We start from the raw sequence: 13,687 nt of genomic DNA, 5'->3' as shown, positions 1-13,687 counted from the left end.
AAACAATTTCAGAGAGATCAGGTGACCCTCCCACAGTCACCAAGCTAGTAAATAGCAAAATTAAAATGCAGACTCTCGACTGTGTCTTGAGGCTCCATCTCTGCAAAATGCTCCATATTCTTTCCTGTATTGGCTCTGTCTCCTTCTTGGAATACCTTCTTTGCTCATCTCAGCCTGTGCAGCTTTTAGTCATCCTTCATGCTTGGCTCAAGTCTAGCATTCTTAGGGAGGCTTCCAGGAGCATTCCCAGCTTCTAGTCTCTCCCCAGTGTAACTTCTCAGCCCTTCTTACTGGGCTGCTCATGTGGCACCTGCCAACCTAACTGACCCAATCCCTGTAGCCTTTGGGACTTCCTTCTACTGTGAGTAGTATTTTGAGTGTGAGCTCTCTCTCTTTCTCTCATTTATACATTTGTAAGACATTTGGAAAAAAAGTTATAGGAAAGCACTATGTAAACTACTACCCCCAAATGACACAATTTACCATTTAAAAAATACTGGCTTTAAGTATTTTTCTTTATATAAAGAATTAGCTCCCTACTGATCAAGTTGAAGTCTACTTTATACACTTTTCAATTCCACTTGCCTCCTGCCTCCCCTGTGGCAACAACTAATTTGAATTTGGTGCCTAACCTTCAAGTCTATGTTTTTCATTTTTTGTTATATATTCTCATATTTGTGATACAAAATGACATTTTGTAAGAGAACCATGTAATTACTGCATTTGCATTTTGAAAACTTGTTTTTTACTCAATTTTTAAAAGAGTAATATTAATACATTTAAATCTAATTTATTCATTTAAATTCATTTTAAGTGCCGTGTAATATTCCATTTCATGAACATAAATATCTTATTTATCTAGTCCTCTTTTTATGGACATTCAGGTTTGTATATGAAACTTTTTTCACTGTATTGGTTTCCCCTTTACTATTAGACACTAAGTTCTCTGATTGAGAGATGGTGGGTTATGCTTCTTTGTGGTTAGGAGCTATGCCTGCAATTCAATAGGCATTTAATAAATGTATGCTGGGTGAACTGATGAAGCTAACTGGGGAAATGAAGGTCTTCAACTTTCAGAAGATGAACATGATTAGCAGGTAGAGGGTGACTGCAAGAATGTTAGTTAAAATAAGAGTTCTTTCTTGGGTTTATGGAGATGGGAAAGTAGGATAATAAAAAGCTCTTTGAAATGATACTGAGATGAGTATGGTCAAGCTAGTAAAATTTTTTGTCATGCTAATCATTTTTGTAAAAGACTAGTAATAGGAAATATATAAAATAATTAATTAAACTATGAGCAAAAATACTTATAAACGTGCTTAAGTGCATTGGGCGGGCTAGTACCGACTTATGACTGGACAGCAAAAATTCTATATTTATTTCTAACTAGGTCATCTCCATAATTCACCTTGGAGAGATCTAATTACCCTTGAATATTTGACCTTCAGTGTGTCAACATAAATATTTCCTCAACATGGCTTCATGGAGATATGGCAGCTGTGTTTGACAGAGATAACATTTTTCTTTAGAAATGTTAAGGGCTATGGTTTACTTCCTTAGTTTCAAGTCATCCCTTCTGACCCATTGCACTTTTTTGTTACTTTCTGAGTGTTGTCCAGAAGGAACTCACCCAATAATTCAGCTAGAGATGTGAGGTCAGGAGTTAGGTGTTGTTGCAAGGAAGAAACGAATTTATACTTGTTAAACCTCAGGATAATGTCTGGCATATAGAGCTCAATAACTGTTAGATACTACTCTTCTCATTTACATGTCTTATAGCAGAAATGTGAGGTAATTATTTTATAGGCTTTATTGTAAATCACCCAGGATAGGTCTAGAGCTCTTTATATCTTTCCAACCCAAGGTATGTTTTGTTTTGAGGTTCTGATGGGTGAAAGGTCAAGGGTTTCCACAATGGAGAGACATGAACTCCAAAGACCATCTCTCCATCGGGAACAATCAAAAAGCAGCAGCACGATTGGGCATTGATTAGATAATTAAAGTGAGGCTTTACACATTTCATATGTAGCTTCTCATGTTGTTGGTGATAATCTGATACCTACAGGACCATGCCCCATTCATCCATTTGCTGATTGATTTATTAATCCATTTAATAAATATTAAGCACTTACAAGGTGCCTGGGATAGTTCCCAGGTACTTGGAAGACATCAATGAACAAACAAAGAAAAAAAGATTCCTGCCCTCCTGTGGCTTACATTCTAGCATGAGGAGACAGAAAATAAGCAATAAATATAACAGGTAAGTTATGTACAACATTGGAAGGTGATAACCGCTATAGGACAAAAGGGTAAATCAGGCTCACAGGGATGAGGAATGCTTGGGGGGCAGTTTGCAGATTAAATAGGATGATCAGGATAGGATTCATTGGAAAGATGAGAACTGAGCAAAAACTTGACGAAGGTGAGGGAGTTAGTCATGCAAATATATGCAGGCAGAAAGAGAGCTAGCACCAAAGCCATGCCTCTCATATTTGAGGTAAGGAGGCCTGTGTGACTGTAGCGGAGGGAGCAAAGTGGAGAGTAAGAGATGAAATCAGAAGAGTATGGAGGGCCAGATGATGTAAGGCCTCATGGGCTATTGTGAAGACTCTGGTGGTCCATCAGAGGATTTGAGTTAGTGTCTTTAAAAGACCACTCTGACTTCCGTGTTGATTACAAATTCTAAGGGAGCAAGGATAGAAGAAACAGAGAGACCTCTTAGAAAGCTATTACAGCTCTCCAGGGGAGAGACAGTAATGGTGCATAGCAGGAGGGTGGCATTAAACTTGAGAAGTGATTAAATTCTGATATATTTTTAACCTAGAGCCAATGTCCTAATGGATTAGATGTAGGATATGAGAGAAATAAAGGGGCCAAGGATGTGCCCAAATATTTCTTTTTTGGTAAAATATCTGAAAATATGGAGCTTCTATCAGCTGAACTAGTTGGATTAGGTTTGGGCAATAATGTCATGAGTCCTTTTTTTAGGGGTCTGCTAGTCATCTGGATGTGCAAGTCTTGAGTTCAGGAAAGTGTCTTGGCTAGAGACATAAATGTGAGAGTATTTGGCACATAGATGGAGTTTAAAGCCAAAGAGTTGGGTAAGATTAATAAGGAATTACGTTCAGATAGAGAATAGGACCCAAAACTCAGTACTTGAGGCACACCAACACTAAGTGAAGAGGAAGTAGTGAAGAGGAAGAACTAGCAAAGCAAACTGAGGAGTGATCAGTAGGTAGAGAAGTGTGTGAGTCACAGATGGTAAATGAAGAAAGTATATTAAGGAGGAGGTGATCAAATATGTCAAATGCTGAAGACAGGGCACATATAATGAGGAATAACCATTGACTACTGGGTTTAACTCTCAAAGTCACTTGGTGACCTTGATGGCAGTAGTTTCATTGGACGTGTGGAAGTAACAGCCTACTTGAAGTGGGTAAAGGGGAGAATGAAAAGAGATGAATTGTAGACAGCAAATGCACTAGTAGGTAAGACTAACCTCCTCAATGAAATTTGCTCTTCTCAAAAACTCCTCCATTAGCCTGCTAACATACCAAAAATATCAGTTAGGATTTTTTAACTTCCCTTTGGAGAGCCCTTATAATTCAGCCATTGAAAATGTAAACATTTTGGAATGGGTACCTCAAAGTTATTAACACAGATGCATGAATTTGTTTGCACTGAGCTACTGGGGTGGTGATAAAATTGTAGGATTTCAGAGCTATAAGGGATCTTAGATATGACATAACCAAACTCCTATTGTTACAGGTATATAGAGGAAAAAAGTGACCTGCTGAAGGTCGCATAATTGATGAATGATAGCAATGACACTAGAGTTCAGGACTTTTGTTATACTGCCTTTTCCACTGCACAATATTTATTCTTGGATTTGATTCCACATGTACGTAGGACAAGGGAAGACTCAGGAAATGTTAGGTAAATGTCTGTTAAGTAAATGAATGAATAAAGGAATGAATGAATTAACAGATGAGCAAAGACAAGACAAGGTTTGAAATGTGTAGGAAAACCAGTTGAAGGCCCATGCGGCACAGAAATTTGGAGATTTGCTCTGAGATGCAAGGAGCGAAGAGTGCCAGGAAGAGGAATTAAAATAGTTGAGGGAACAATAAGTGAGAACTGCAGACTGATGGGTGAGTGCTTTCTACCTTGAAAACATTGTAAGTGTTTAAAATTGTTTTAAAAATAAATTCAGTCAGATGTAGTGGCTCCAGCCTATAAACCCAGTGCTTTGGGAAGCTGAGGTGGGAGGATTGCTTGAGGCCAGGAGTTTGAGACTAGCCTGGGCAACATAGGGAGACCCTCATCTCTACAAAAAACCAAAAAAAATTAGCCAGGCATGATGGTGCGTGCCTGCAATCTTAGCTACTAGGGAGGCTGATGTGGGAGAATCACTTGAGCCCAGGAGTTCCAGCCTTCAGTGAGTTGTAATTGCAACATTGCACTCCAGCCTGGGGAACAGAGTGAGACCTTAAAAAAAATGCAAACTGTTAATAAGAGTTAATGGAAGAAAGACTGAAGATCGAATAGCTCTTTTCTAGCTGGCATTTTTTTTTTCCATTCTTGCTGTTAACATAAGAAAATTACCAACTTGGTGGCAGCAGGTTTACAACTCCAGGAAAATAACCAGATACAAGAGGTTTCAACTTAATGGAGCTCTTATATGCTTGAATGACTCCTGGAACAAAAGAAAGCTATGCGTGATTGGCCGGGCGCGGTGGCTCAAGCCTGTAATCCCAGCACTTTGGGAGGCCGAGGCGGGTGGATCACAGGTCAGGAGATCGAGACTATCCTGGCTAACATGGTGAAACCCCGTCTCTACTAAAAAAAAAAAATACAAAAAACTAGCCGGGCGTGGTGGCGGGCGCCTGTAGTCTCAGCTACTTGGGAGGCTGAGGTGGGAGAATGGCGTGAACCCGGGAGGCGGAGCTTGCAGTGAGCCGAGATCACGCCACTGCACTCCAGCCTGGGAGACACAGCGAGACTCCGTCTCAAAAAAAAAAAAAAAAAAAAAAAAAAAAAGAAAGCTATGCGTGATTGTTTAGGAAAAGTACAAGATAAACAAAGCATATGTTTTCTAACATCTACTGAAGATAATCTGATAGTCATGTTATACTGGTCTCTGCTCATTTTAGGGTTATGTGATGAAGATGACTTTAGTGGTTCTTAAGTTAGGCACGTAAATAAATAATGTTAAGACTCCACTTTAACTTATGCACCTCAATTTTTCATACATAGTTTCTGCTTTTCTTTTGGAAAGGAAAATACATGTTACTTGTTCTCTTGGAAACATTCCATCCTTTTTTATGCTTTTCCTTTCTCTTTTGAAAGATCCCCCTCACACCACATAAATGGAAATGTCCCTGAGATTCATTTGATTTCATGGATGGCAGGGTACTCATTTCAAATAACTTTGGGAGAACCAGATAAAATAGCTACACTATACTGCATTACCTGATTTAGTGCTGGGGACTGTTAGGGAACTAGATGGATGTGGGAAACTGAAATGGGAAACTCAAGTTAACTTTCACTTTAAGTTCAGTGCTTTGAATCCAGCAGAGTTCAGGGTAGTTAAAAGTTATCACTATCTGATTTGACTGTTCACTGTTCCAAGTGAAATAAGTGAGTTGTCTCTGTTTTGCTGGTAGTCAGGAAAATACTTCTGTCACCTTGGTGCTAAATGGCAGTTCCTGAGCAGTATCTGCAGAGAACTGGCTGGAAAAGGTGACTTGTTCTTTCTTCCTTGCAGCCATTACTTTGTCAGGGTGAAGGCTTATTGGAGAAGCGTTGGGGGAATCTTACACCTCTGTTTATCAGGCTGTATCTATTCTTGGGAGAAAAAGAAGTCATCAGTTTCCAAAGCTGTCAATCTGGTACCCCCAGCCACTACTAAAAGCCACTTCAATTTATTTCTTCAGTTTTTTTACACTTTGCAGAGTGTTTATTGTAAAGATGTATTAACCAGTAAGGTGCCTTTAAGATAAATTACATTTAACTTTGGAAAGGATAGCAACTTTTGCAAAGGTGCCAATGGTGGTTTAAGTAGGAGAAGAAAGTAATAGTGCTTAACACTGCTAGGAGCGACATTATTTCCATTTCAACCTTTCTTTTTATTTCTTTTAAAATTTAGTTATAATTTTGTATTTACCTGTCTTCTCATTTGTTCTTTTTTCTTCATATTTAACTTTGTTTCTGCTTATTCACTCCTGCTTTTTATTTTATTTTTATTTTTTTGTTCCTCCTCCCTGATTTTTTCCCCACCCATAAGGAAGAAGCAGGCACTCATATAATAATATTGGATCTATCAGCTCATCTATGTAAGATTATAACCAGAGCAGGCTAGCATTCCCAGAGCAAGGACATAACCCTTGATCTTACTAGCTAGAATTAGTTGATTCCCCCTGGCTTCAAGTTGTTTACATGGAGTTCCAAGGGAAACTGAGTAGGGCCAGTGTCCCTTGGCAGCCAACACGAAGCTTGAGGCTGAGAGAAAAATGATGTTTTGTCCCTTTGCCTCTGCAAACCTAGGAATCATTCATGTTAAGTCTTACTGTTAAAGTGTAAACGAGCCCTTAAAAGTATTCTAGGCAAAAAACCGTATTCTGCGGCCTGAGTCACGGCTGTGGCCTAGAGAGTTGTTAATATAGAGAATTCAGGAATAAGAGTCACCAAGAAAGTATGGTCATTCCCTAAGAACTATGGAGAGTATAGTGAAAAAACAGTTGCTTTTGTTGGCAAGAGGAACAATGTAAAATTAGAAAAAAAAATGTTGTGTGTTTTGGCAAACAATTTTAGGTCTCTCATTTTATTTTTATTTTGAGATGGAGTCTCGCTCTATCACCCAGGCTGGAGTGCAATGACGTGATCTAGCTCATTGCAACCTCCGCCTCTCAGGTTCAAGACATTCTCCTGCCTCAGCCTCCTGAGTAGCTGGGATTACAAGTGCGCGCCACCACACCTGGCTAATTTTTGTACTTTTAGTAGAGACGGAGTTTCACCATGTTGGTCAGGCTGGTCTCGAACTCCTGACCTTGTGATCTGCCGACCTTGACCTCCCAAAGTGCTGGCATGAGCCACTGCACCCAGCCAGGTCTCCCACTTTAAAAATGATAGAGAAATGAAAAGATGACACAAATATGTCCACATGACGTGTCTTGGGTATCAGTTGAATTCTGAGCGGTACCGATATACCAAGGTTGGGAGCACCAAACTGAGACATAGGCTAATGTCTGTAGTCCAAGGTTTATTTGAAGTTCTGAAGCATTTTTTGCAAATTATTGGAAAATGGCCATATATGAAAAAGTAGAAGAAAACTTAAATATGGGCCGTCATTTTGGTTGTTCTTTATTTTGTTTTTCTTTACATTCTTAAGGAACTTCTGAAGAATTTTGTTTCTACTTTTAATTATTTCTTCCTTATGTCCTGAATGTGCTTATGAAGCTTAGAAAATGTCCAAGGGCTACATCTCATAGTCATGACATTCAAGTCTTTTAACTATCTTATCCCTTAGGACTCCAAAACACCATCTGGTAGAGATTAGTTTCTTTAATGCCCCATGAACAAGCCTCAACCCTAGGATTTTAGCCCACCTGCTTAGAATCTCGACTTCAGAGATTTACATCTTCTAGTACTTTAGGTATCTGTTCAATACTTGCTTTCTCAAGTTGCACCAGAGTTTATATCCTCTAGATTGAAATAGTCAAGTCACTCCTGTCTTAGTTCAATGCCTGCCTTCCGCAGTTGTTCTAAGTCTCTCTTCTCTTTTTATGAATAATTATAGCATTTAATATTTATAACATTCATTAAATAAAAAATATATATCCTTACATTTTTACCAAGCAGTTTTATGTTACAGTAAAATGAACTCCCAAAGGCTGAAATGATGTCCTGTAAAATATCCATCAGACACCTCACCCCACCCTCAGTCTAACATAATTCTGGCTTCATGTTGATTTGGTGTTCAAAGAACATTTAATGAATAAGTGAATACATGGCACCTAGTCTCAGTTAAAACCTCAGCCCAGAACTGAGAGTAGGTGCCAAAATACTTCTCTCTCTTTTTCCTTCCTTTCTATTTTTTTCTCTCTCTCCTTCTTCTCTTCCTTCCTCTCTTCCTTCCTTCTCTCCTTCTCCTCCTCCCCTTCCTTCCTTCCTTCTTTCCTTCCTTCCTTCTTTCCCTTTCTTTTCCTTCTTTCTTCCTTTCCTTCTCTTCCTTTCCTTTTCTTTCTCTTTCTTTCTTTCTTTCTTTCTTTCTTTCTTTCTTTCTTTCTTTCTTTCTCGATCTCTCTCTGTTTCTCCTTCCTTCCTTCCTTCCTTCCTTCCTTCCTTCCTTCCTTCCTTCCTTCTTTCCTTCCTTCCTTCTTCTTGGTCTTCATCTTTGTCTTCATCTTCCTCCTCCTCCTTCTTTTTTCTTTCTTTCTTTCTCTTTCTTTTCTTTCTTTTTTTCTCCTTCCTTCCTTCCTTCCTTTCTCTCTCTTTCTTTCTCTTTCTTTCTTTCTTTCTTTCTTTCTTTCTTTCTTTCTTTCTTTCTTTCTTTCTTTCTTTCTTTCTTTCTTTCTTTCTTTTCCTCTTTCTTCTTTCTTTCTTCTGCTCTTTCTTCTTTTTTAGGTTTGGCTCTTTTCTATATATCTCTTTCTTCTTTTCAATTCATGATATTAATTTTTGGCCTAGTATTGTAATCGGGGTAAGAGTTCAAAGCACATGGGAAGAAAATTATTCTACATCTTTTATTCATTAATTAAATGTTTTCTGCTCTGGACTTTAAAAGCTTCGGTGAATAAATGTAAAATCTACCTGAAAAACAATTAAGAACTCAAAGACCATTTAAGTGAGCCTGCCGTGATTTAGAATTTTTTTTTTTAAATTATTATACTTTAAGTTCTAGGGTACATGTGTACAACGTGCAGGTTTGTTACATATGTATACCTGTGCCATGTTTGTGTGCTACAACCTTCAACTCGTCAGCACCCATCAACTTGTCATTTACATCAGGTATAACTCCCAATGCCATCCCTCCCGTCTCCCCCCTCCCTATAATAGGCCCTGGTGTGTGATGTTCCCCTTCCAGAGTCCAAGTGATCTCATTGTTCAATTCCCACCTATGAGTGAGAACATGCGGTGTTTGGTTTTCTGTTCTTGCGATAGTTTGCTGAGAATGATGTTTTCCAGCTGCATCCATGTCCCTACAAAGGACACAAACTCATCCTTTTTTATGGCTACATAGTATTCCATGGTGTATATGTGCCACATTTTCTTAATCCAATCTGTCACTGATGGACATTTGGGTTGATTCCAAGTCTTTGCTATTGTGAATAGTGCTGCAATAAACATACGTGTGCATGTGTCTTTATAGCAGCATGATTTATAATCCTTTGGGTATATACCCAGTAATGGGATGGCTGGGTCATATGGTATTTCTAGTTCTAGATCCTTGAGGAATCGCCATACTGTTTTCCACAATGGTTGAACCAGTTTACAATCCCACCTACAGTGTAAAAGTGTTCCTATTTCTCCACATCCTCTCCAGCACCTGTTGTTTCATGACTTTTTAATGATTGCCATTCTAACTGATCTGAGATGGTATCTCATTGTGGTTTTGATTTGCATTTCTCTGATGGGGGGTGATGATGAGCATTTTTTCATGTGTCTGTTGGCTGTATGCATGTCTTCTTTTGAGAAATGTCTGTTCATATCCCTTGCCCACTTTTTGATGGGGTTGTTTGTTTTTTTCTTGTAAATTTGTTTGAGTTCTTTGTAGGTTCTGGATATTAGCCCTTTGTCAGATGAGTAGATTGCAAAAATTTTCTCCCATTCTGTAGGTTGCCTGTTCACTCTGATGGTAGTTTCTTTTGCTGTGCAGAAGCTCTTTAGTTTAATTAGATCCCATTTGTCAATTATGGCTTTTGTTGCCATTGCTTTTGGTGTTTTAGACATGAAGTCCTTGCCCATGCCTATGTCCTGAATGGTATTACCTAGGTTTTCTTCCAGGGTTTTTATGGTATTAGTTCTAACTAATTTAAGTCTCTAGTGCATCTTGAATTAATTTTAGTATAAGGAGTAAGGAAAGGATCCAGTTTCAGCTTTCTAATTATGGCTAGCCAATTTTCCCAGCATCATTTTTTAAATAGGGAATCCTTTCCCCATTTCTTGTTTTTCTCATGTTTGTCAAAGATCAGATGGCTGTAGATATGTGATATTATTTCTGAGGACTCTGTTCTGTTCTATTGGTCTATATCTCTGTTTTGGTACCAGTACCATGCTGTTTTGGTTACTGTAGCCTTGTAGTATAGTTTGAAGTCAGGTAGCGTGATGCCTCCAGCTTTGTTCTTTTGACTTAGGATTGTCTTGGAGATGCGGGCTCTTTTTTGGTTCCATATGAACTTTAAAGCAGTTTTTTCCAATTCTGTGAAGAAAGTCATTGGTAGCTTGATGGGGATGGCACTGAATCTATAAATTACCTTGGGCCATATGGCCATTTTCATGATATTGATTCTTCCTATCCATGAGCATGGTATGTTCTTCCATTTGTTTGTGTCCTCTTTTATTTCACTGAGCAGTGGTTTGTAGTTCTCCTTGAAGAGGTCCTTTACATCCCTTGTAAGTTGGATTCCTAAGTATTTTATTCTCTTTGAAGCATTTGTGAATATAATTTCATTCCTGATTTGGCTCTCTGTTTGTCTGTTACTGGTGTATAAGAATGCTTGTGATTTTTGCACATTAATTTTGTATCCTGAGACTTTGCTGAAGTTGCTTATCAGCTTAAGGAGATTTTGAGCTGAGATGATGGGATTTTCTAAATATACAATCATGTCATCTGCAAAAAGGGACAATTTGACTTCTTCTTTCCTAACTGAATACCCTTTATTTCTTTCTCTTGCCTGATTGCCCTAGCCAGAACTTCCAACACTATGTTGAATAGGAGTGGTGAGAGAAGGCATCCCTGTCTTGTGCCAGTTTTCAAAGGGAATGCTTCCAGTTTTTGCCCATTCAGTATGATATTGGCTGTGGGTTTGTCATAAATAGCTCTTATTATTTTGAGATACGTTCCATCAATACCGAATTTATTGAGAGTTTTTAACATGAAGGGCTGTTGAATTTTGTCAAAGGCCTTTTCTGCATCTATTGAGATGTGGTTTTTGTCTTTGGTTCTGTTTATATGCTGGATTACGTTTATTGATTTGCATATGTTGAACCAACCTTGCATCCCAGGGATGAAGCCTACTTGATCATGGTGGATAAGCTTTTTGATGTGCTGCTGGATTTGGTTTGCCAGTATTTTGTTGAGGATATTTGCAACAATGTTCATCAGGGATATTGGTCTAAAATTCTCTTTTTTTGTTGTGTCTCTGCCAGGCTTTGGTATCAGGATGATGTTGGCCTCATAAAATGAGTTAGGGAGGATTCCCTCTTTTTCTATTGATTGGAATAGTTTCAGAAGGAATGGTACCAGCTCCTCCTTGTACATCTGGTAGAATTCAGCTGTGAATCCATCTGGTCCTGGACTTTTTTTGGTTGGTAGGCTATTAATTATTGCCTCAATTTCAGAGCCTGCTATTGGTCTATTCAGGGATTCAACTTCTTCCTGGTTTAGTCTTGGAAGAGTGTAAGTGTCCAGGAAATTATCCATTTCTTCTAGATTTTCTAGTTTATTTGCATAGAGGTGTTTATAGTATTCTCTGATGGTAGTTTGTATTTCTGTGGGGTCGGTGGTGATATCCCCTTTATCATTTTTTATTGCATCTATTTGATTCTTCTCTCTTTTCTTCTTTATTAGTCTTGCTAGCAGTCTGTCAATTTTGTTGATCTTTTCAAAAAACCAACTCCTGGATTCATTGATTTTTTGGAGGGTTTTTCGTGTCTCTATCTCCTTCAGTTCTGCTCTGATCTTAGTTATTTCTTGCCTTCTGCTAGCTTTTGAATGTGTTTGCTCTTGCTTCTCTAGTTCTTTTAATTGTGATGTTAGAGTGTCAATTTTAGATCTTTCCTGCTTTTTCTTGTGGGCATTTAGTGCTATAAATTTCCCTCTACACACTGCTTTAAATGTGTCCCAGAGATTCTGGTATGTTGTATCTTTGTTCTCATTGGTTTCAAAGAACATCTTTATTTCTGCCTTCATTTCGTTATGTACCCAGTAGTCATTCAGGATCAGGTTGTTCAGTTTCCATGTAGTTGAGCGGTTTTGATTGAGTTTCTTAATCCTGAGTTCTAGTTTGATTGCACTGTGGTCTGAGAGACAGTTTGTTATAATTTCTGTTCTTGTACATTTGCTGAGGAGTGCTTTACTTCCAATTATGTGGTCAATTTTGGAATAAGTGTGATGTGGTGCTGAGAAGAATGTATATTCTGTTGATTTGGGGTGGAGAGTTCTGTAGATGTCTATTAGGTCCGCATAGTGCAGAGTTGAGTTCAATTCCTGGATATCCTTGTTAACTTTCTGTCTCGTTGATCTGTCTAATGTTGACAGTGGGGTGTTGAAGTCTCCTATTATTATTGTATGAGAGTCTAAGTCTCTTTGTAAGTCTCTAAGGACTTGCTTTATGAATCTGGGTGCTCCTGTATTGGGTGCATATATATTTAGGATAGTTAGCTCTTCCTGCTGAATTGATCCCTTTGCCATTATGTAATGGCCTTCTTTGTCTCTTGATCTTTGATGATTTAAAGTCTGTTTTATCAGATACTAGGATTGCAACCCTTGCTTTTTTTGTTCTCCTTTGCTTGGTAAATCTTCCTCCATCCCTTTATTATGAGCCTATGTGTGTCTGCATGTGAGATGGGTCTCCTGAAGACTCACCCAAACTGATGGGTCTTGACTCTTTATCCAATTTGCCAGTCTGTGTCTTTTAATTGAAGCATTTAGTCCATTTACATTTAAGGTTAATATTGTTATGTGTGAACTTGATCCTGTCATTGTGATATTAGCTGGTTATTTTGCTCGTTAGTTGATGCAGCTTATTCCTAGCATCGATGCTCTTTATATTTTGGCATGTTTTTGTAATGGCTGGTACCGGTTGTTCCTTTCCATGTTTAGTGCTTCCTTCAGGGTCTCTTGTAGGGCAGGCCTGGTGGTGACAGAATCTCTCAGCATTTGCTTGTCTGTAAAGGATTTTATTTCTCCTTCACTTATGAAACTTAGTTTGGCTGGATATGAAATTCTGGGTTTAAAATTCTTTTCTTTAAGAATGTTGAATATTGGCCCCCACTCTCTTCTGGCTTGGAGAGTTTCTGCTGAGAGATCTACTGTTAGTCTGATGGGCTTCCCTTTGTGGGTAACCTGACCTTTCTCTCTGGCTGCCCTTAACATTTTTTCCTTCATTTCAACTTTGGTGAATCTGACAATTATGTGTCTTGGAGTTGCTCTTCTTGAGGAGTATCTTTGTGGCGTTCTCTATATTTCCTGAATTTGAATGTTGGCCTGCCTTACTAGGTTGTGGAAGTTCTCCTGGATGATATCCTGAAGAGTGTTTTCCAACTTGGTTCCTTTTCCCCCCTCACTTTCAGGCACCCCAATCAGACGTAGATTTGGTCTTTCCACATAATCCCATACTTCTTGAAGGCTTTGTTCATTTCATTTTCCTCTTTTTTCTTTAGACTTCTCTTCTCGCTTCATTTCATTCATTTGATCCTCAGTCGCTGATACTCTTTCTTCCAGTTGATCGAGTCGGTTACTGAA

This window comes from Macaca thibetana, chromosome 1 (genome assembly GCF_024542745.1).
Source record: "Macaca thibetana thibetana isolate TM-01 chromosome 1, ASM2454274v1, whole genome shotgun sequence".
NCBI lineage: Eukaryota > Metazoa > Chordata > Mammalia > Primates > Cercopithecidae > Macaca > Macaca thibetana.
This window is presented reverse-complemented; position numbering follows the sequence as displayed.